Here is a 22,777-nt window from a genome sequence, read left to right on the forward strand (position 1 = left end):
TCACTAATGAAGAGAGCCTGAGCTCTGCAGGAACCTTGAACCCAAGCAGCCAGTGCCTTCTGTGAGTACTAGCTGTCCTTGCTCAACGTGGAACGAGTTGAGAGCTGAAGCCAGACCACGCCATAATTCCCTCAGCTTCCTCTTCTGCAGATTAAACAGTCCCAGTTCCTTCAGCCACTCCTCATAAGGCTTGTTATCCAGACCCCTCACCAGCTTTGTGGCCCTTCTCTGGACTCACTCTCTCACAAGGGGTGTCCTGGGGAACACCACTCGTGCCCGGCCGGCCACCGGCTGGGTTTAACTCTGTTCCCCACCGCTCTTGGGGCCCAGCCATCCATCCTGTTCTGCTGTCCAGCAGTCCCTTTGAAAAACAATCCATCTGAAAAAAGAAGTAGCAGAGAAGGAAAGCTGAAGCTGCAAAGATTGCAGTCCCCTCAGTTCTGGTTGTAGCCAGGTGGGGGTTGGTCTCTTCTCCCAGGCAAGCAGCACCAGAGCAAGAGGGCACAGTCTCAAGCTGTGCCAGGGGAGGTTTAGGCTGAATGTTAGGAAGTGGTTTACAGCTTGGCCAAAGACTCTTCTGATCCCTGTCTTCTGGTCGTGACCAGCAGCGTGCACGGGTGGCCAAGAAGGCCACTGGCAACCTGGCCAATATCAGGAACAGTGTGGCCAGCAGGAGCAGGGAGGTCATTCTGCCCCTGCACTTGGCACTGGTTAGGGCACACCTTGAGTCCCGTGTCCAGTTCTGGGCCCCTCCGTTTAAGCAAGACGTTGAGTTGCTGGAAGGAGTCCGGAGAAGGGCAACAAAGCTGGGGAGGGGTTTGGAGCACAGGCCTGTGAGGAGAGGCTGAGGGAGCTGGGGTTGCTTAGCCTGGAGAAGAGGAGGCTCAGGGGAGACCTTCTTGCTCTCTGCAACTCCCTGAAGGGAGGTTGTAGCCAGGTGGGGGTTGGTCTCTTCTTCCAGGCAAGCAGCACCAGAACAAGAGGACACAGTCTCAAGCTGTGGCAGGGGAGGTTTAGGCTAGAGGTTAGGAAGAGGTTCTGCACAGAGAGAGTGATTGCCCATTGGAGTGGGCTGCCCAGGGAGGTGGTGGAGTCACCATCTTTGGAGGTGTTCAGGAGGAGACTGGATAGGGTGCTTGGTTGCATGGTTTAGTTGATTAGGTGGTGTTGGATGATAGGTTGGACACGATGATCTTGAAGGTCTCTTCCAACCTGGTCCGGTCCATTCCATTCCAACACCATCTAATCAACTAAACCATGGCACTGAGTGCCTCATCCAGTTTCTTTCTAAACACTTCCAGTGATGGTGACTCCCTGGGCACCACCTCCCTGAGCAGCACATTCCAAAGGCCAATCTCTCTTTCAACCTGCTCTATTCTATTCTATGAAGACCTTCTTCCTAACATCCAGGTTTAATTGGTGAGAGCAACAGACTTGGTTGCTGCCACCCGCTGCTAAGGGGTCTGAGTGGCCCCCTTATGGGGTTTGGAGGCAGGTAAAGGTTTCTTTTGGTATGTGAAGGGGTTTTGTGGGCATCTAGAAGGGGTGTGGAGCCCCCTGAAAGGGTCTGGGATAGTGTCAGGGGGTTCTGGGCTGGTCAACCAGCGGGTCTGGGGACATTAGAAGCGTCTGGGGGTACCTAAAGTGGAGCTGGGCGTATCAGATGGGGGGTTTGGGTGCCTCCAAAGGGGTTTTGTGGGCATCTAAGTTGGGGAATCTGGGGGGGCCCTGAAGGAGTTGGGGGGTTCTCCTCAAACTATGAGCAGACACACAGACAGTTGTTAAGGGACTTTCTTTGATCATTCCAGGTCTGGTGTGCTGGGACTGGCAGGATCTTCCTGAGCTGTCCACGTACAGTTTCTGTCGACACTCTTCAGCTCGTACATCCGGTTTGCTGACAGAGGGTGTGGGGTTTGTGGGGCCCGGCAGCGAGACTTTTCCAAAGAGGAGCTCTTCAGGGCAGCTCCAAGGTTAGGTTTGGATTCTCCTGGAGTCGCACACAGAACGAGTCTCACGATTCCAGTGGTCTAATTTCATAGCTGCATTTTCTTCTCTCTGCCTAGGTGACAGGACGACCTCACTAATCAAGAGAGATAGCCTGAGCTCTGCAGGAACCTTGAACCCAAGCAGCCAGTGCCTTCTGTGAGTACAAGCTGTCCTTGCTCAACGTGGAAGTAGTTGAGAGCTGAAGCCAGACCACACCGTAATTCCCTCAGCTTCCTCTTCTGCAGATTAAACAGTCCCAGTTCCTTCAGCCACTCCTCCTAAGGCTTGTTATCCAGACCCCTCACCAGCTTTGTGGCCCTTCTCTGGACTCACTCTCTCACAAGGGGTGTCCTGGGGAACACCACTTGTGCCCGGCCGTCCGCCGGCTGGGTTTAACTCTGTTCCCCACCGCTCTTGGGGCCCAGCCATCCATCCTGTTCTGCTGTCCAGCAGTCCCTTTGAAAAACAATCCATCTGAAAAAAGAAGTAGCAGAGAAGGAAAGCTGAAGCTGCAAGGATTGCAGTCCCCTCAGTTCTGGTTGTAGCCAGGTGGGGGTTGGTCTCTTCTCCCAGGCAAGCAGCACCAGAACAAGAGGACACAGTCTCAAGCTGTGCCAGGGGAGGTTTAGGCTGGATGTTAGGAAGAAGGTCTTCATAGAATAGAATAGAGCAGGTTGAAAGAGAGATTGGCCTTTGGAATGTGCTGCTCAGGGAGGTGGTGCCCAGGGAGTCACCATCACTGGAAGTGTTTAGAAAGAGACTGGATGAGGCACTCAGTGCCGTGGTTTAGTTGATTAGATGGTGTTGGAATGGAATGGAATAGAATAGAATAGAATAGACCAGACCAAGTTGGAAGAGACCTTCAAGATCATCGTGTCCAACCTATCATCCAACACCACCTAATCAACTAAACCAAGCAACCAGGCACCCTATCCAGTCTCCTCCTGAACACCTCCAAAGATGGTGACTCCACCACCTCCCTGGGCAGCCCATTCCAATGGGCCATCACTCTCTCCGTGCAGAACCTCTTCCTAACCTCTAGCCTAAACCTCCCCTGGTGCAGCCTGAGACTGTGTCCTCTTGTTGGGCCCGGTGATGATCAAAGTTCTTTTCCAAGCTGCTTACTCCTGTTTGGTTTTATTCTCCTGCATGAATTGTCAGTTCAAAGCACTCGAGAGAAATGGTGTGATGGCTGTGCTGCAAAGCATCAGACTGGGGACCGAAAGACAACCTCCTGTGGATCGATGTACCGGGATATTCCAGGAACCTCTGTGCTGCCATAGACCTGGACTTAAACTCGTTCCAGATGCCGCGGTGTGTTCCACATGACAATCGCACTCGGCACGTGAAGAGTGGCCAAGAGACTTCCCTTGTTTCCTTTGTGGAAGGCTTTTGTGTGTCCCCCGGCCCCGGGGGCCGTGTTCCTCTCGGGCAGGCTGCGGACGAGGCTGCCCTCGGCAGCAGGCGTGCCGCAAGCGGAGCGGCGAAGCTGTGTTCCTGGCAGTTCTCTCTCCGCCTGGATCAGGAGGAAGGTGCCGGCCGACAAGGACTTGCACTGACACAGGGTCAGAGAGCTGAGAGCACCAAAGGGTTTAATTGGTGAGAGCAACAGACTTGGTTGCTGCCACCCGCTGCTAAGTGGCCCCCACATGGGGTTTGGAGGCAGGTAAAGGTTTCTTTTGGCGTGTGAAGGGGTTTTGTGGGCATCTAGAAGGGGTGTGGAGCCCCCTGAAAGGGTCTGGGATAGTGTCAGGGGGTTCTGGGCTGGTCCACCAGCGGGTCTGGGGACATTGGAAGCATCTGGGGGTACCTAAAGTGGAGCTGGGTGTTTCAGATGGGGGGTTTGGGTGCCTCCAAAGGGGTTTTGTGGGCATCTAAGTTGGAGAATCTGTGGGGGTCCTGAAGGAGTTGGGGGGTTCTCAGTGAGGTTTTGGAGTCTCTATGGAGTCCCTGTTGTATCTTGGGTCTGCTGTGGGATTGGTAGTGACTGGGTGCTCCGGTTTTGGTGGCTCCAGGGCAGCAGGTACCCACAGGGCTGTGCCTTACTTTATGTTCCCCAGCTGTGGGCCAAGCAGGAGCCCCAGGGGAAGGGAATTTCAGCATGTGGCGGGTGATAGTGGAGGCGACTTCCTGACAAAATGGCTTTGGGGGTTTGGTTAGGTCTTGTTTTTATGGTTGACTCACTCTAGCTTTCTTTCCTTTTTTTTCAGGGAGCTTAACTGCTTTGCCTGAGGACCAGTTGCAGATTTGTATTCGGCCTCAGCCACAAGCCCTGACACGGAGCGGGGTGCTTTGGTGTCAGAATGTGGAGCTGTTGGAAACCCAATTGCTCACTGAAAAAAAGAAAAGGAATAATTTGTCATAAAAAAATCCCCACAGTTCCTGTAAGCTTTCGAGTTCCTACTTAATAATATAAAGCAGTTTGTGGTTTGGTTGGTTTGGTTTTTTTCTTCTTGTGCTGCAAAGATTTTGATAGGAATTTCTAGGTATTAACTACAGCCAGAGCAAGCCTCTACTTGCCCTGGGAACGCAGTGAAAACCTTTTGGGAATTGGTTCTGCTCTGTTACTCCTCAAGCTATGAGCAGACACACACAAAGTTGCTATCAGAGTTTCTTGGTGCATTCCAGGTCCGGTGTGTTCAGACCGGCAGGATCTTCCTGGGTGTTACAGTTTGAGCTGGGTGCCCCCCTGCAGTGTTTACTTCCTGTGTCCAGAAATCCAGCCCAGGGGTGGACACAGGAAATTATGTAGTATTTCATACCACAATCCTTTGCACCACTATAAGATCCAGTGCGGAGTCTAGCACTATCTCTTTTCTTCCTCCTCCGTCAGCCGGTAACTGGGGAGATGTCTCCTGGCTTTGGGCCTGGCTAGGCCCAAGGCCATGGGGGGATGGGCAGTCTCAGATCTGGCCAGCTGAGACTAGCCTAGCAGTGGGAGGGGGAAGAAGGAGCCCTGGGGGTCTCGGATGTACCCTCAGGTGGGGATGGGGTCTCTCTGGGTCTGCTTTGGGATTTTTCTTTGTCACTCTGCTTTTGCTTTTCTGTAAAGGTTCACTGCTTTCTATTTAAACTTTCCATCACTTTTGCAATCCGTTTGTCTGAGTGTTTATTGTTGCCAGGGGTGGGGAAGGGGGCTGCCTCAACCCTTGCACATTCTTGGTAGCAGAGGATGGTTAAGATGGGCAGAGGATCTGCCCCCAACCCCTTTACATTCTTGGCGAGCCAGCCAGGAGAAGGAGTTGGTTATTGTGGCTACTCTGCAGATCGGATTGCAAAAGATAAGAGAGTTTAAATTTAGTTCTGGGCGTCGGTTTGGTTTTTTGGCAGGTGGGGGCTCGTGTTGTTGTTGGGGCGACTGTGTTAAGTTCTTGTGGATTGCAGGGGGATACCTGGTGCGTGACCGGTGGCAGAGAGTCCCTCCTGCTATTTTCAAGCAGGGGTGGTTCTTAACCACCGGAATGGGGGCACCGCTTGAGAATGCGGGACCTGCCTTCCCCCACCTTTATTCTTTGCGGAGCGGTAAAAGCGGCAGGGAGTGAAGTGGGGGAGGAGCAGTGGCGAGCAGATCAAAGTCAGGTCCGTTCTCGCTGCGGGGTAGGGCCAGCCGCGGCGAGCGGGCGAGCTCGACTCCCTATGGGCGAACGGGGACTCCAGCTGAAAGCTGTTCTCAAGGGCCCTGAGGACGTGCTCATGGCTTTTGCTGGATGAGGCGTTTGAATACCCGAGGGGTGGAGGCGATTTTGATTCTGTACCGCGGCGGCAGAGGTGGGCGGAGCCCTGCTGTGCGCTCGGAGCGGCGGCGGCGGTCCCCGGCCGTCCGCTTGAGCTGCGGTGGCGGCGGGACCGGCCGTGCGCTCGGAGCGGCGGCGGCGGTCCCCGGCCGTCCACTTGAACTGCGGTGGCGGCGGGACCTGCCGTTCGCTCGGGCTGCGGCGGCGGTGAGCACAGCCGTGCGCTCGGAGCGGCGGCGGGGCCGGCCCTAGTCTCTTCCCCGACTTTTTCGGACGAGTTCCGAAAATGGCGCCGAGCACCTGGCTCCACCTCCCTTCTTCTCACTAGGTTGTGGTGCAGCCCCTCCCTCCGCCAGGGGAGGGTTGTGTTTTGGATGCTGTCACGTCTCGGTACGCGAACGCCTAGCGGGAAGGCGGTGTACTGTGATAAGCATCTGTAGAGCCTCGGGCCGCGGCTGGAAGCGGTCAGCACTGGGCTTGGGATAGGTCCGTGCAGGGTTGTGAAAGGCTCAGCGTGCTGTTTTCTTGGAGGGGTGGAGAAGCAGTTAGAGCCTCATTGTTCTGACTGGCTTGCCCCAGGGGTGGAAACATGCCGCTGAGTAAATAGAGATGGGAATAAAGGTTTGGTTGAGAAGTTGTGAGGTTCCTTCCAGGTGACCAGGATGTCCAACGGATCCAAGAAGAGCTTGCACCGCAGAAGAGTGAACTCTGCATCGCTGAGAGGTTCTACTAGATGAGGGAAGAAGAACTGGAATGGACGGACACTAGAGCCTGAATGAGAGACCGTTTGGGTGGACGCCCAGATGAAGATAGGGACTTCGCCGAACATGTCATCGGAAGATTTCTGATTTAATGATGTGTTTGGGTGCAAAGATTATGGTATGAAATAAGGGGTGGTATGTTACAGTTTGAGCTGGGTGCCCCCCTGCAGTGTTTACTTCCTGTGTCCAGAAATCCAGCCCAGGGGTGGACACAGGAAATTATGTAGTATTTCATACCACAATCCTTTGCACCACTATAAGATCCAGTGCGGAGTCTAGCACTATCTCTTTTCTTCCTCCTCCGTCAGCCGGTAACTGGGGAGATGTCTCCTGGCTTTGGGCCTGGCTAGGCCCAAGGCCACGGGGGGATGGGCAGTCTCAGATCTGGCCAGCTGAGACTAGCCTAGCAGTGGGAGGGGGAAGAAGGAGCCCTGGGGGTCTCGGATGTACCCTCAGGTGGGGATGGGGTCTCTCTGGGTCTGCTTTGGGATTTTTCTTTGTCACTCTGCTTTTGCTTTTCTGTAAAGGTTCACTGCTTTCTATTTAAACTTTCCATCACTTTTGCAATCCGTTTGTCTGAGTGTTTATTGTTGCCAGGGGTGGGGAAGGGGGCTGCCTCAACCCAGCACACTGGGCCATCCGATTACGGTTTCCGTTGACACTTTTCAGCCCTTACATCCGGTTTGCCGACAGAGGACGTTGGTTTGTGGGCCCTGGCAGCGACAGTTTTCCAAAGAGGAGCTCTAAGGCCAGCTGCAAGGTTAGGTTTGGATTCTCCTGGGGTGCCTGTGCTTGAAAGCCCCCCAGAGGCCGTGCAGAGTGGTGCTCGCAGTAGCTCTGTGCAAGTCTGCCGTGGGCTCAGGAGGCCAGTATCTAGAGAGAGGGAAGGACAGAGACACTTCTAAGACAGTTTTAAAGAAATAATTATGAGAAGAGGCAAATTAATTCTGGGGACTCATGTGATATATCTGTTTAAGAGAAAAACAAATGAAGGAGGTTTCTGACCATAACCAGGCTGACAAAGCACAGTAATGTGGTTTCCTATGGGACTCAACTCCTCCTGCATTGCACAGGACACTTCAACAGCTGTCCTGACAAGCTCTAAGTAATGAACTTAATCCACCCTGTGCGAGCAATGGGGCAAAAGATTACAAAATCCATGTATGCAGTTGAGATGTGTTACGTTGGGACGCCCAGGATACAGCTCATCAAGCTCTCCTAGTGTTTAGACGCAAGATGGAAGAAGGAAGGGGGAAGACAGAGCAGAAGGTCTATTTAAATATGAAACTCCTAGGCTGAAAGAAAAGAAAAACATTTTAAAGAGCACTCAGTGAGACTCTGTCACCAGCATAGCTAATCACAGAATCACTGAGTGTTAGGGGTTGGAAGGGACCCCAAAATAGCATCCGGTCCAACCCCTGTGCCAGTGCAGGATCACCTGGGGCGGGTTTTGAATGTCTCCAGAGACTCCACTAACTCTCTGGGCAGCCTGCTCCAGGGCTCTGGCACACACAGTGAAAAGGTTTTCCCTTCTGTTCCTGTGGAACTTCCTCCTTTTATTCGTCGGACGCAGCGAAGCCGCTGGGTCGTGTTGCTGCGGCAAGGTGACCCACCCTGTAGTTCAGGGCCTGGGTCTGTGCCTTCATGGCAGCCTGTTCCCTTGGCACCCTGTCAGCTTAACAGCCCTGTACTCGGGGCCTGTGTGACGAGTTGTGGAGCCCTCCATCCCCCTTCTGTCCCCAGCAGCAGCCCAAGGTCCCTGGAAGCAGGGCTGGGGAGGCTGCTTTAGGCAGCTAACAGGAACCAACCTTGCCTGGCCCTTAGGGGGCTGAGGTCAGTCCCTGGGCTCCTGAAGAGGTGGTGTTGCGCTGCTGCCAGGAGGGCCGGCCCGTAGGTGGGGCACGGGCCAGAGCCTGTGGCTCTCTGTGGGGCTTTTTGGGAGTGCTGCTGAGGCCTCACTCTGTCCTGTTGGCATCCTTTGTCAGGGTAGCCAGATCCTAGGCCTGATGTCTGTCGTTAGCTCAATCGCAGAATTTGCTCGTCTGCTGTTCCTGTCCGTAAGTTTTTGCCAGTGCTTCTGTAATAAAAAGGTTTTTATTTCTCCTGTAACTTGCAAGCTGGTGACCTCCTTAGGAGCAGCACTGTGTTGTTCACAAAGTTCTTTGCTGTTGCAAAGCTGGGAGAAGTGTGAGGTTCAGCTGATGAAGTTTCTCTCTTTAGGGGTGTCTGCTCAGCCGTCCTCTTCCTGGATCTCGGAGCTTTGTCTCTCCCTGTTTGCGGTGCCCCGACAAGGACTTGTGCCGACACATCCTCGGGAAGCTGAAACCACCAAAGGGTTTAATGGGTGAGAGCAAAGCTCAGCTGTGTGCTGAAGCTGCAAACCTTGCCCAGAAGGCTGTCCCCGGCTCGGGGTGATAAAAAGAACAGGAGCGTAGCCGCTCGGCTGTCTTTCCTTCTGTGATGCCACAGCGGGGTGGGCGAGGATACAGCAGAGGAGCAGTGAGGGAGGGGTGAGGGCAGCCTCCCACAAAGGCTGCTTGCAGACCTGAAATGCCAAATGTTTGAAATGCCAGGACGTTCTTGGAGGGGAGGGAAAGCCCCGGGCAAGTGTAAGAGTGAGTGTGAGGTGTTCCAGCAGAGGAACAGCGGTGCTGCTTATTGAGAGATTGCAGAAGGGCAGTGATTTGTGTGCAGAAAGGCCTTGACGTGACCCCCCTCTGTTCTGTAGAAAGGCTTCTAGAGGAGAAAAGCACATCCTGAGCAGAGCCACGGGGGGGTGTGGGGTGTGGTTTGAAGCAGAAATAGCAACTGTCTCTCAATTAAAACAGTGGATTGTCTTTCATGTGTGTTTGTGGTGTGCTGTTTTTTCATTGACTGGAAAAAGCTCTGCAGGGAGACCAGCTGATCTGCTCCCGAGGCACAGCAGCACCGGACCTGCTGAGCGCTGGGGGCCTGTTAAGGAGGGTCTGCTGTCATCTGAAGTGGGCTTGGGGGTATGAAAGGGGGATTTGGGGGCATGTGAAGGGTTCTGGGAGCATCTAGAGGTGTCTGGGGACCTCTGGAGGGGCTCCTGGGTCATGTCTGGAGGGTCAGGGAGGAGTGGGGGGGTCTGTGCCTCAGTGTGGTTTCGGGGTCTCTGTGTCAGGTCCCCACAGCGTGTGGGTTGCTGTGTGGCACTGCTGGAGTCTCGGTGTCCCTAGCGCCCCTGACTCTTCTGCTCACTGCTCCCACCTTGTGGGCACGGCCAGGTACTGCTTGCTGTCGCCTGCTGCCAAGGGTGCAGGGAGGCGCAGAGAGGTATTCTGGGGCGTCTAGAGGGGCTTTGTGGGCATCGAGAGGTGTCTGGCGGCCTCTGGAGGGTCTCCGGGGGGGTCTCTGGAGGGTCCTGAAGCAGCTGAGGGGGCGGGGAGTGGTGGTGCTGTGTTAGAGGTCTCTGGGGGGTTCCAGGGTTTGGGGTCCCGCAGGATTGGGGTGGTCTGACCCCGGTATTGGGTGTCCTGCAGTCCCAGGACCCCCCAGCCACATCTCCCCCGGCATCTCAAGGCGAGCTGCGAGCACCTCAAGGGCCTTAGAGGGTGAGAAAGGAGGTCTGGGGGCATGTAGACGGAAGTGAGGGCACCAAGACGGCACCGCTCTCCCCGTGACAGCGACTGCCCTTCCCAAGATGGCGTCGCCCTCCCCGTGACAACGCCTGCCCTTCCCAAGATGGCGTCGATCTCCCCGTGACAGCGCTTGCCCTTCCCAAGATGGCGTCGCCCTCGCCCCATCGGCTCCGACCTAGCCAGCGTAACTATCGTTCCCTCTGCTTTCTCCGCTCCGCATCAGCTCAGTGTGGACTGTGCTCCTCTCTGGAGTTGTTCTGTGCCTGCTGCAGGACTCTGCTAAGGGTCTGAGGGTGGGCAGCAGCGGGGGGGGGGGGGGGGGGGGCGAGAAACACCAGCGGCGAGGGGGGGGGTGGGTGTCGATTTGCCGCGGTCGGGAGCAGTCTGCTCCCAGTTCACGAGCTGTTCTCCTATCTCTCTCAGCTCTTGCAGGCTGACCCCAATGCCCCCAGACTCGCCCAGTGATCCCAGGGCGAACCCAGCAGCACCCAGACTCGCCCAGCGATCGTCACGTGATTAGGGGCCGCGCAAAGGAGGGGCGGGGAGCAGAGAAAGCGGCGGCGGCGCTGTGAGGGGATAGGAAAGGGAAGGGGTGGGAAGGGAGCTAGAGGGGAGGGGGGGCGGAGAAGAGCGAACAGGTTACGTCACTGGAGGCGGGGCTTGAGGAAGACAATAGGCTGGCTATGGGGGGCGGGGCTGGAGGACTGGAGGCGGGGCTAGAGGGCGGCAATAGGATGGCTATTGGAGGGGGGCGGGAACGAGAGGGCATTTGCGTCACGCGGGGGCGGGGTTTGAGTGAAATAGGATGGCCGTGGAGGGGGCGGGGAAAGGGCTGAGGGAGGTTGCAGGAGGCGGGGCAGGAGGACTGGAGGCGGGGCTGGAGGAGGGTAAGAGGATGGCTATGGGAGGGGGCGGGGAAAGGGCTGAGGGAGGTTGCAGGAGGCGGGGCAGCAGGACTGGAGGCGGGGCTGGAGGGCCACAATAGGATGGCTATGGAAGGGGGCGGGGCTCGAGGAGGGCAGCAGGATGGCTGTGGGGGGCTACGGAGTCCCTGTTGTGTCGGCACAAGGGCTACGGCTGCTGCGACGGTACAGCCTCGCCCTGCCAGCCTAGCAGGGCATCCCCTTCTTGGCTTGTGTGGGCTCCAGGTAGGGTTTGATCTCTGTCAGTCAGGAAGGAAAGGCTGAAAAGGAAATTGCTCAGTCCACGCTTTTACCGAGGAGCTGAAGCTTCTGCCAGTGTAGACTCCAAGTGAGCAGGTATGTAAGCAAGCAGAAGTCCTCTGATGGGTATAATGGGAGTGGCAAAGAGACTTCCCTTGTTTCCAGTGTGGAAAACCTCTTGTTTGTCCCCTGACCCCAGGAGCTTCTCACAGGGGCTGTGTTCCTCGCTAACAGCAAGGCTGCGCTCGGCCCCTGGGGATGCTGCAACCGGAGCAGAGAAGCTGTGTTCCTGGCAGTTCTCTCTCCACCTGGATCAGGATGAAGGTTCAGGCCATTGCTCTGCATCTGGGCACTGCTGAGAGCTGCAGCTGGTGCCCAGATCAAAGACAGCTTTGTCTCTAAGGCCAGTGCTTCTCTGCAGAGGAACCAAGATTTCTCTGCAGGTGCTGCCCAGGCTTCCTCATCTGCTCAGAATGCCCAGCTCCAGTGCCAGGCTGATGTCACCTCACAGCCGTCACTCTGTCGGTGCTCGCCTAGGAGTGCCGGAAATCTTCCTGGAACTATTGGAGAAAAGGAAGCTTTGTCTGTCTCTGTTTGTGGTGCCCTGAGAAGGACTTGTACCGACACAGGCTCAGAAAGCTGAAACAAAAGAATGAGAGCAACAGATGGAAGAGATGGGTTGATTGCCAGCAAGAAATGCACCAACTGCAAGGTGATTTTGGGGTAGTAAATCCCAGAAGGTAAATCAACATTGCCAAATGGCAGTGTTTCCTCTTCACCATGGGTTACCCTATTAGAATATGTATTTCCAGCATAGAGGGGATCTTTGCTGCGTGACTAAGAGTGGGATCGTTAAAGTGGGAAACATCATCTGCTCCTGAGCCATTGGAATCTCTCCCAGAGAGACGCAGAGCTACTGTGCTGACAGGCAGAAGCAACCAGAAGGGTTTCAGGTTAGGGGTAGGTGTTGATTCTGGCCTAGAAACCCCTTAATGAGTTTTGTGCCTTGTTACCTGAGAAACAAAGTTTGTCCTGTTGTGTTTCCACCCCTAGAAAAAGCTGAAGAGCTTTGGTTCACCATGCTAAGTTGGCAGGGCAGGAAGACATCAGCGCCCAGCCTCCAGCCACGCCCGCTGGAACATGCTTTCCAATTAGTGCGCTACCTCTTAGGTTTCCAACCTGGGTATTCAAAGAACGCTGAGGAAAGTGGGGGCAGGTGCTTTTGCCAGGCAGCCTCCAATGAGCAGGCCCGGGGCAACGAGGAGGTGGCAGCAGCCAGCACATGCAGGCATTTCCTGGGGCTCAGTGAATGTTTAGAGCTCAGGGGCTCAGCCTGTGTTTCCGCTTCCTTTTCTTCAGCAAAGGAGTTCGGTTTGGCTGTCCTGAGCCTTGCTCTGCACCCGAATGCCGTACCGAGCGTGAGGGAAAGATGAAGCAACACCCACGTAGGCACCCAGGGAAAAAGCGGAGGTTGTCTTAGGAGCCGGATTGAGACAAAATTCACCCAACTCCTTCTGCGGTGGTGTACGGGAAAGAGTCGGTAGGGGAAGCCGCAGGACAGCCTGCAGCAAAGCTCAGGACTTGTTCCCTCGCCTCTGCCTTCTGCACGTCTCCTCGTCGGCCGCCTGTAAGCGAGACGCTTCACCAGCTGGCTTGTTTGAATTCAGCAAAGTTATGGCATGGAAGTTATCTGGTAGGAGTCGTTGCTAAACAGACGTAGTTGAAGCTTTGTATCTTCCGTTCTCTCTACTAGTTATTCTAATCTTGCCCTGTTGGTTTAGCCCATCAGTTTTCATGTTCTCTTCATCTATTAGTAGCAGAAGAAAGGGCCCCTTGATTCCAGTGTTTCTTGCTGTAGTTCAGAGGTAGAGTTGGCTTTCCCTCTGACCTTTTATACTTTTACTTTGTGTTAAGTGGAACCCAAAACTGAATAGGATACTTTGTGTAAAGCTTGAGCAGCCCTTAACTTTCGAATTATTATACTGCATGCACTACTGCTTTGCAACATTCACAGGACTGTGGTGGTGTCAGATGGTTCACTTGCATTTAGCTCCTCAGGGGCCAGGCCTTCCTTTGGGCTGATAGTCTTGGCCAAAGCTGCAATGTTCAGTCCTTGCTGTGAAAGGCAGGAGGTGCTGGCTGGGCAGTTTGCTTTATTTTGTGCCTTTCTGGGGGCGAATCAAAGGGAGTGGGGGGATTGTGGGTGGGCTGGTTCTGCCACGTGGGGCAGGGGGCTGCTGCAGCAGAGGAGCAGGTGAGCGAGGGCTGGGGGCCCCCCCCTAAAGTGCTGAAAATTCTCCGAGGGCACCACACTATCTTTAAAAGTGTAAGTACTGGGGTGAGGCGAGGCGGAGGCAAACCTCTGGTTTGCAGCTGGAGAGGGAGGGCTTGGAGTGACTGGTGCGTAAGAAAGCTTTGGAAACGACCCCTGTCTGCCCTTTCTGCTTCTAAAAGGCTTTTAGCATTGGAAAATAAAAGCCAGGTGGGGGCCCGGCTGCTGCCCACGCCCAGGGAGGTGCTCAGTGCTGCCACCCGGTGTGTAACGGCCGGCAGTGCAGCCGTGCCGCGGCGTGTGCCGCCCCGGGGGAGCTCAATGCTGCCACCCGGTGTGTACTGGCCGGCAGTGCAGCCGTGCCGCGGCGTGTGCCGCCCCGGGGGAGCTTAATACTGCCGCCCGGTGTGTAACGGCCGGCAGTACTGGCGGAACGAACGTTTTTCTGACAGCTGTTGGAGGAACATTTCTGTAGAGGTGTTTCCCAGGGCTCCTCAGCTGCTCAGAACTCAACGTGGTGTCTTGGAGGGGAATAAAACCCATGGAAAGCTGAGCGTGAGGTGACAACGCAGGCACCGCCCCCCCCAGCGTGTCACCGCCCCCCCCCAGCGTGTCACCGCCCCCCCCCAGCGTGTCACCGCCCCCCCCCAGCGTGTCACCGCCCCCCCCAGCGTGTCACCGCCCCCCCCAGCGTGTCACCGCCCCCCCCCAGCGTGTCACCGCCCCCCCCCAGCGTGTCACCGCCCCCCCCCAGCGTGTCACCGCCCCCCCCCAGCGTGTCACCGCCCCCCCCCAGCGTGTCACCGCCCCCCCCCAGCGTGTCACCGCCCCCCCCAGCGTGGCACCGCCCCCCCCAGCGTGGCACCGCCCCCCCAGCGTGGCACCGCCCCCCCCCAGCGTGGCACCGCCCCCCCCAGCGTGGCACCGCCCCCCCCAGCGTGGCACCGCCCCCCCCCCGCGTGGCACCGCCCCCCCCCGCGTGGCACCGCCCCCCCCCCGCGTGGCACCGCCCCCCCCCCGCGTGGCACCGCCCCCCCCCGCGTGGCACCGCCCCCCCCCAGCGTGGCACCGCCCCCCCAGCGTGGCACCGCCCCCCCCCAGCGTGGCACCGCCCCCCCCAGCGTGGCACCGCCCCCCCCAGCGTGGCACCGCCCCCCCCAGCGTGGCACCGCCCCCCCCAGCGTGGCACCGCCCCCCCCAGCGTGGCACCGCCCCCCCCAGCGTGGCACCGCCCCCCCAGCGTGGCACCGCCCCCCCAGCGTGGCACCGCCCCCCCAGCGTGGCACCGCCCCCCCAGCGTGGCACCGCCCCCCCCAGCGTGGCACCGCCCCCCCCCAGCGTGGCACCGCCCCCCCCCAGCGTGGCACCGCCCCCCCCAGCGTGGCACCGCCCCCCCCAGCGTGGCACCGCCCCCCCCAGCGTGGCACCGCCCCCCCAGCGTGGCACCGCCCCCCCCCAGCGTGGCACCGCCCCCCCCCAGCGTGGCACCGCCCCCCCAGCGTGGCACCGCCCCCCAGCCTGAACCCCACCCCCCAGCATGGCACCGCCCTCAGCAACATGGCGCCAGATGCTTTAAAATGGCTCAGTGCAGGGTCGTGGCTGGTAGAGGTTGGAGCTCTTCTGCTGTGTCCCAGGTCAGTGCCAGTCTCTGCTGCTTTGTGGGGTTTCTCTATAGCAGCCGCTGGAGCTGCGCGGGGCTTGGGGGGGTGGGGGCGAGTCCGGGCTTGGCCGGTGGGGCTCTGCGGGGGTGGCGGCTGCTGCCTCAACCGTACCCAGAGGCCCCGTGGGAGCTCAATGCTGCCACCCTGTGTGTAATGGCCGGCAGTGCAGCCGTGCCGCGGCGTGTGCCGCCCCGGGGGAGCTCATTTCTGCAGCCTAACTGCGCTGAATGCTCGAAAATTCTTAGGGGAAGAGCGGAGAGCAGAGAGCTTGACTCGAGCGTCGCTATGGATACGGCGCCTGCGCCCTAGCCCGGCTCTGCTCGCGCCAACAGGGGCAGCGTCCCGGTGGTCGCTATGGATACGGCGCCTGCGCCCTAGCCCGGCTCTGCTCGCGCCAGAGGGGCAGCGTCCCGGTGGTCGCTATGGATACGGCGCCTGCGCCCTAGCCCGGCTCTGCTCGCGCCAGAGGGGCAGCGTCCCGGTCGTCGCTATGGATACGGCGCCTGCGCCGCAGCGGGTCCGGTCCCGCCCACGCGCCCTCCTCGCGGGCTGCGCCCCGCTTTTCTGGCCGGGGGGGCGGGCGCCGCGCTGAGCAGCTTTGGAGCCGGAGCGGTGGCGGAGAGCCCTGATTCGGCGCCTGACGCCGTTCTGTGCCCCAGGGTGCCTGCGAACCGCCGTCCTATGCCGGGGCAAGGCGTCCTGGCGCATTCGGGGAGCTCGCAGTGCGGTTTCCGGTGTCGCTGCCGGCCCGGGACTCCCAGGTGTGTTCCTTCCGGCGTCTGAAGGTGGTCTGGGGCCATCGGCAGGGCTTTTGGGGGTGACGGAGGAGGTCTGGGGACACCTAAAAGGGTCTGGGGATATGTAAAGTTCTGGTGGGGCCATCTGAAAGGGTCAAGGGTCGTGGAGAGGCAGCTGGGCACCTCCGACGGACCCTTTGGGAGGTCTCTGCAGGCTGCCGTGGGAGCTGGGGGTGTCTCGGGGTGGGTTTGGGTTTGGGTTTGTGCTGCAAACAGCGTTGATAATGACTTAGAGAAAGACACACAAGAGACTCAGTAAGTCTCTTGTATCGTGCTTCTATTCTGGCGCCTGACACAGGTAGGATCATTTCAAAAGAGCTGTGTGTCTTCAGAGAGGTTTGGGCAAACTTTTATACAAAAAGTTATCTGTCTATAATGACAGAGGTCCAGATGCTGCCTATCTATACAAAGCTTATCTATCTAAAAGAGCAGAAGTACACATATCATGCAGGTGTCCTTTATCGTATACAAAAGAGCATCTTGTGCAAGACTAACAGAAGTGAATCACTGACAAATCCTGTTATTCCTTCTCTATCCAAAGGCTGTCTGCCAGCCCCTCTCCCCCTCCCTGCGTCCCAGCATTTCAGCTAACAAGCGGAAAATTCTTATCAACTCTGTGGTTCTGTTAATGAGACTTTTCTGTTCATCAGTTCCCCCCTTTCTCACAGCCAACAGTATATTCCTATACTATATTTTCTTAAGGCAAACTTTGGACCCAGGCTTTCTGAGCTATCTTTCCCATGCTGACAATTGTGGAAGTTACTCTCAGATGTAGTCACCCAGTCTGATGCCCCCCAAGTCCAATTCATTGAGGCTTCCCCAAATAAAGGGGTCCTCATTTGGCCTCGAGGAAGTTCAGTGCATATCCAACAGTCAGAGAGATTAGTTTGCAAAGCCAATTCTTGCCTAACGTGTAAGTACATATTGCCTTCCCATCCCTCAATTTCCTTGCTGTGCTGCAAAGATTTTGAGGGGAATTTCTAGGTATTAACTACAGCCAGGGCAATCCTTCAAGTGCCCTAGGAATGCAGTGAAAACCTTTTGGGAATTGTTCCTGCTCCGGTACTCCTCAAGCTATGAGGAGCTCTTCAGGGCAGCTCCAAGGTTAGGTTTGGATTCTCCTGGAGTCGCACACAGAACGAGTCTCACGATTCCAGTGGTCTGATTTCATAGCTGCACTTTCTTCTCTCTGCCTAGGTGACAGGACGACCTCACTAATGAAGAGAGATAGCCTGAGCTCTGCAGGAACCTTGAACCCAAGCAGCCAGTGCCTTCTGTGAGTACAAGCTGTCCTTGCTCAACGTGGAACTAGTTGAGAGCTGAAGCCAGACCACACCATAATTCCCTCAGCTTCCTCTTCTGCAGATTAAACAGTCCCAGTTCCTTCAGCCACTCCTCCTAAGGCTTGTTATCCAGACCCCTCACCAGCTTTGTGGCCCTTCTCTGGACTCACTCTCTCACAAGGGGTGTCCTGGGGAACACCACTTGTGCCCGGCCGGCCACCGGCTGGGTTTAACTCTGTTCCCCACCGCTCTTGGGGCCCAGCCATCCATCCTGTTCTGCTGTCCAGCAGTCCCTTTGAAAAACAATCCATCTGAAAAAAGAAGTAGCAGAGAAGGAAAGCTGAAGCTGCAAAGATTGCAGTCCCCTCAGTTCTGGTTGTAGCCAGGTGGGGGTTGGTCTCTTCTCCCAGGCAAGCAGCACCAGAGCAAGAGGACACAGTCTCAAGCTGTGCCAGGGGAGGTTTAGGCTGGATGTTAGGAAGAGGCTTACAGCTTGGCCAAAGAATCTTCCGATCCCTGTCTTCTGGTCGTGACCAGCAGCGTGCACGGGTGGCCAAGAAGGCCACTGGCAACCTGGCCAATATCAGGATCAGAGTGGCCAGCAGGAGCAGGGAGGTCATTCTGCCCCTGCACTTGGCACTGGTTAGGGCACACCTTGAGTCCCGTGTCCAGTTCTGGGCCCCTCCGTTTAAGCAAGACGTTGAGTTGCTGGAAGGAGTCCGGAGAAGGGCAACAAAGCTGGGGAGGGGTTTGGAGCACAGGCCTGTGAGGAGAGGCTGAGGGAGCTGGGGTTGCTTAGCCTGGAGAAGAGGAGGCTCAGGGGAGACCTTCTTGCTTTCTACGACTCCCTGAAGGGAGGTTGTAGCCAGGTGGGGGTTGATCTCTTCTTCCAGGCAAGCAGCACCAGAACAAGAGGACACAGTCTCAAGCTGTGCCAGGGGAGGTTTAGACTCGAGGTGAGGAGAAAGATCTTCACCGAGCGAGTCTTCATAGAATAGAATAGAGCAGGTTGAAAGAGAGATTGGCCTTTGGAATGTGCTGCCCAGGGAGGTGGTGGAGTCACCATCACTGGAAGTGTTTAGAAAGAGACTGGATGAGGCACTCAGTGCCGTGGTTTAGTTGATTGGAATGGAATGGACCAGGTTGGAAGAGACCTTCAAGATGATCGTGTCCAACCTATCATCCAACACCACCTAAATACTAAACCAAGCAACCAAGCACCCTATCCAGTCTCCTCCTGAGCACCTCCAAAGATGGTGACTCCACCACCTCCCTGGGCAGCCCATTCCAATGGGCCATCACTCTCTCTGTGCAGAACCTCTTCCTAACCTCTAGCCTAAACCTCCCCTGGTGCAGCCTGAGGCTGTGTCCTCTTGTTGGGCCCGGTGATGATCAAAGTTCTTTTCCAAGCTGCTTACTCCTGTTTGGTTTTATTCTCCTGCATGAATTGTCAGTTCAAAGCACTCGAGAGAAATGGTGTGATGGCTGTGCTGCCAAGCATCAGACTGGGGACCGAAAGACAACCTCCTGTGGATCGATGTACCGGGATATTCCAGGAACCTCTGTGCTGCCATAGACCTGGACTTAAACTCGTTCCAGATGCCGCGGTGTGTTCCACATGACAATCGCACTCGGCACGTGAAGAGTGGCCAAGAGACTTCCCTTGTTTCCTTTGTGGAAGGCTTTTGTGTGTCCCCCGGCCCCGGGGGCCGTGTTCCTCTCGGGCAGGCCGAGGACGAGGCTGCCCTCGGCAGCAGGCGTGCCGCAAGCGGAGCGGCGAAGCTGTGTTCCTGGCAGTTCTCTCTCCACCTGGATCAGGACGAAGGTGCCGGCCGACAAGGACTTGCACTGACACAGGGTCAGAGAGCTGAGAGCACCAAAGGGTTTAATTGGTGAGAGCAACAGACTTGGTTGCTGCCACCCGCTGCTAAGTGGCCCCCTAATGGGGTTTGGAGGCAGGTAAAGGTTTCTTTTGGCGTGTGAAGGGGTTTTGTGGGCATCTAGAAGGGGTGTGGAGCCCCCTGAAAGGGTCTGGGATAGTGTCAGGGGGTTCTGGGCTGGTCCACCAGCGGGTCTGGGGACATTGGAAGCATCTGGGGGTACCTAAAGTGGAGCTGGGTGTTTCAGATGGGGGGTTTGGGTGCCTCCAAAGGGGTTTTGTGGGCATCTAAGTTGGGGAATCTGGGGGGGTCCTGAAGGAGTTGGGGGGTTCTCAGTGAGGTTTTGGAGTCTCTATGGAGTCCCTGTTGTATCTTGGGTCTGCTGTGGGATTGGTAGTGACTGGGTGCTCCGGTTTTGGTGGCTCCAGGGCAGCAGGTACCCACAGGGCTGTGCCTTGCTTTATGTTCCCCAGCTGTGGGCCAAGCAGGAGCCCCAGGGGAAGGGAATTTCAGCATGTGGCGGGTGATAGTGGAGGCGACTTCCTGACAAAATGGCTTTGGGGGTTTGGTTAGGTCTTGTTTTTATGGTTGACTCACTCTTGCTTTCTTTCCTTTGTTTTCAGGGAGCTTAACTGCTTTGCCTGAGGACCAGTTGCAGATTTGTATTCGGCCTCAGCCACAAGCCCTGACACGGAGCGGGGTGCTTTGGTGTCAGAATGTGGAGCTGTTGGAAACCCAATTGCTCACTGAAAAAAAGAAAAGGAATAATTTGTCATAAAAAAATCCCCACAGTTCCTGTAAGCTTTCGAGTTCCTACTTAATAATATAAAGCAGTTTGTGGTTTGGTTGGTTTGGTTTTTTTCTTGTTGTGCTGCAAAGATTTTGATAGGAATTTCTAGGTATTAACTACAGCCAGAGCAAGCCTCTACTTGCCCTGGGAACGCAGTGAAAACCTTTTGGGAATTGGTTCTGCTCTGTTACTCCTCAAGCTATGAGCAGACACACAGGCAGTTGTTAACAGAGTTTCTTGGTGCATTCCAGGTCTGGTGTGTTCAGACCGGCAGGATCTTCCTGGGCCATCCGATTACGGTTTCCGTTGACACTTTTCAGCCCTTACATCCGGTTTGCCGACCGAGGACGTTGGTTTGTGGGCCCTGGCAGCGACAGTTTTCCAAAGAGGAGCTCTAAGGCCAGCTGCAAGGTTAGGTTTGGATTCTCCTGGGGTGCCTGTGCTTGAAAGCCCCCCAGAGGCCGTGCAGAGTGGTGCTCGCAGCAGCTCTGTGCAAGTCTGCCGTGGGCTCAGGAGGCCAGTATCTAGAGAGAGGGAAGGACAGAGACTCTTCTAAGACAGTTTTAAAGAAATAATTATGAGAAGAGGCAAATTAATTCTGGGGACTCATGTGATATATCTGTTTAAGAGAAAAAAAAATGAAGGGGGTTTCTGACCATAACCAGGCTGACAAAGCACAGTAATGTGGTTTCCTATGGGATTCAACTCCTCCTGCATTGCACAGGACACTTCAACAGCTGTCCTGACAAGCTCTAAGTAATGAACTTAATCCACCCTGTGCGAGCAATGGGGCAAAAGATTACAAAATCCATGTATGCAGTTGAGATGTGTTACGTTGGGACGCCCAGGATACAGCTCATCAAGCTCTCCTAGTGTTTAGACGCAAGATGGAAGAAGGAAGGGGGAAGACAGAGCAGAAGGTATATTTAAATATGAAACTCCTAGGCTGAAAGAAAAGAAAAACATTTTAAAGAGCACTCAGTGAGACTCTGTCACCAGCATAGCTAATCACAGAATCACTGAGTGTTAGGGGTTGGAAGGGACCCCAAAATAGCATCCGGTCCAACCCCTGTGCCAGTGCAGGATCACCTGGGGCAGCTTTTCAATGTCTCCAGAGACTCCACTAACTCTCTGGGCAGCCTGCTCCAGGGCTCTGGCACACACAGTGAAAAGGTTTTCCCTTCTGTTCCTGTGGAACTTCCTCCTTTTATTCGTCGGACACAGCGAAGCCGCTGGGTCGTGTTGCTGCGGCAAGGTGACCCACCCTGTAGTTCAGGGCCTGGGTCTGTGCCTTCATGGCAGCCTGTTCCCTTGGCACCCTGTCAGCTTAACAGCCCTGTACTCGGGGTCTGTGTGACGAGTTGTGGAGCCCTCCATCCCCCTTCTGTCCCCAGCAGCAGCCCAAGGTCCCTGTAAGCAGGGCTGGGGAGGCTGCTTTAGGCAGCTAACAGGAACCAACCTTGCCTGGCCCTTAGGGGGCTGAGGTCAGTCCCTGGGCTCCTGAAGAGGTGGTGTTGCGCTGCTGCCAGGAGGGCCGGCCCGTAGGTGGGGCACGGGCCAGAGCCTGTGGCTCTCTGTGGGGCTTTTTGGGAGTGCTGCTGAGGCCTCACTCTGTCCTGTTGGCATCCTTTGTCAGGGTAGCCAGATCCTAGGCCTGATGTCTATCGTTAGCTCAATCGCAGAATTTCCTCGTCTGCTGTTCCTGTCCGTAAATTTTTGCCAGTGCTTCTGTAATAAAAAGGTTTCTATTTCTCCTGTAACTTGCAAGCTGGTGACCTCCTTAGGAGCACCACTGTGTTGTTCACAAAGTTCTTTGCTGTTGCAAAGCTGGGAGAAGTGTGAGGTTCAGCTGATGAAGTTTCTCTCTTTAGGGGTGTCTGCTCAGCCGTCCTCTTCCTGGATCTCGGAGCTTTGTCTCTCCCTGTTTGCGGTGCCCCGACAAGGACTTGTGCCGACACATCCTCGGGAAGCTGAAACCACCAAAGGGTTTAATGGGTTTGAGACAAAATTCACCCAACTCCTTCTGCGGTGGTGTACGGGAAAGAGTCGGTAGGGGAAGCCGCAGGACAGCCTGCAGCAAAGCTCAGGACTTGTTCCCTCGCCTCTGCCTTCTGCACGTCTCCTCGTCGGCTGCCTGTAAGTGAGACGCTTCACCAGCTGGCTTGTTTGAATTCAGTAAAGTTATGGCATGGAAGTTATCTGGTAGGAGTCGTTGCTAAACAGATGTAGTTGAAGCTTTGTATCTTCCGTTCTCTCTACGAGTTACAGTATCACAGTATCACAGTATCACTTAGGTTGGAAAGGACCTCGAGGATCATCGAGTCCAACCTGACACCGCAGACCCCATGACTAGACCATGGCACCAAGTGCCACGTCCAATCTCCCCTTGAACGCCTCCAGGGTCGATGACTCAACCACCTCCCCGGGCAACCCATTCCAATGCCGAATGACTCGCTCGGTGAAGAACTTCCTCCTCACCTCGAGTCTGAACCTCCCCTGGCGCAGCTTGAGACTGTGTCCCCTTGTTCTGGTGCTGGTTGCCTGGGAGAAGAGGCCAACTCCCTCCTGGCTACAACCACCCTTCAGGTAGTTGTAGAGGGCAATAAGGTCACCCCTGAGCCTCCTCTTCTCCAGGCTAAACAATCCCAGCTCCCTCAGCCTCTCCTCATAGGGCTTGTGTTCAAGGCCTCTCACCAGCCTTGTTGCCCTTCTCTGGACACGCTCAAGTGTCTCAATGTCCTTCTTAAACCGAGGAGCCCAGAACTGGACACAGTACTCAAGGTGCGGCCTAACCAGAGCAGAGTACAGGGGCACTATGACCTCCCTGCTCCTGCTGGCCACACTATTC

At 56.1% G+C, this 22,777-nt stretch overlaps 2 long non-coding RNA genes across 2 annotated transcripts; both read left to right on the forward strand.

Annotated features, from left to right (window-relative positions):
- On the forward strand, positions 1–22,093 carry LOC137440941 (uncharacterized). The gene is made up of 7 exons (XR_010987256.1): positions 1–61; positions 1,809–1,970; positions 17,174–17,252; positions 18,714–19,218; positions 19,763–19,936; positions 20,181–20,340; positions 21,801–22,093. It is a non-coding gene; the product is annotated as an uncharacterized lncRNA (long non-coding RNA).
- On the forward strand, positions 7,118–9,323 carry LOC137440950 (uncharacterized). Its single transcript, XR_010987266.1, has 2 exons — positions 7,118–7,241; positions 8,702–9,323. It is a non-coding gene; the product is annotated as an uncharacterized lncRNA (long non-coding RNA).
- Positions 22,094–22,777: the final 684 nt, after the last annotated feature.

Source organism: Melanerpes formicivorus, unplaced genomic scaffold (genome assembly GCF_026170545.1).
Source record: "Melanerpes formicivorus ecotype bairdi unplaced genomic scaffold, bMelFor1.0.p_v2 SCAF_4, whole genome shotgun sequence".
Taxonomy (NCBI): domain Eukaryota; kingdom Metazoa; phylum Chordata; class Aves; order Piciformes; family Picidae; genus Melanerpes; species Melanerpes formicivorus.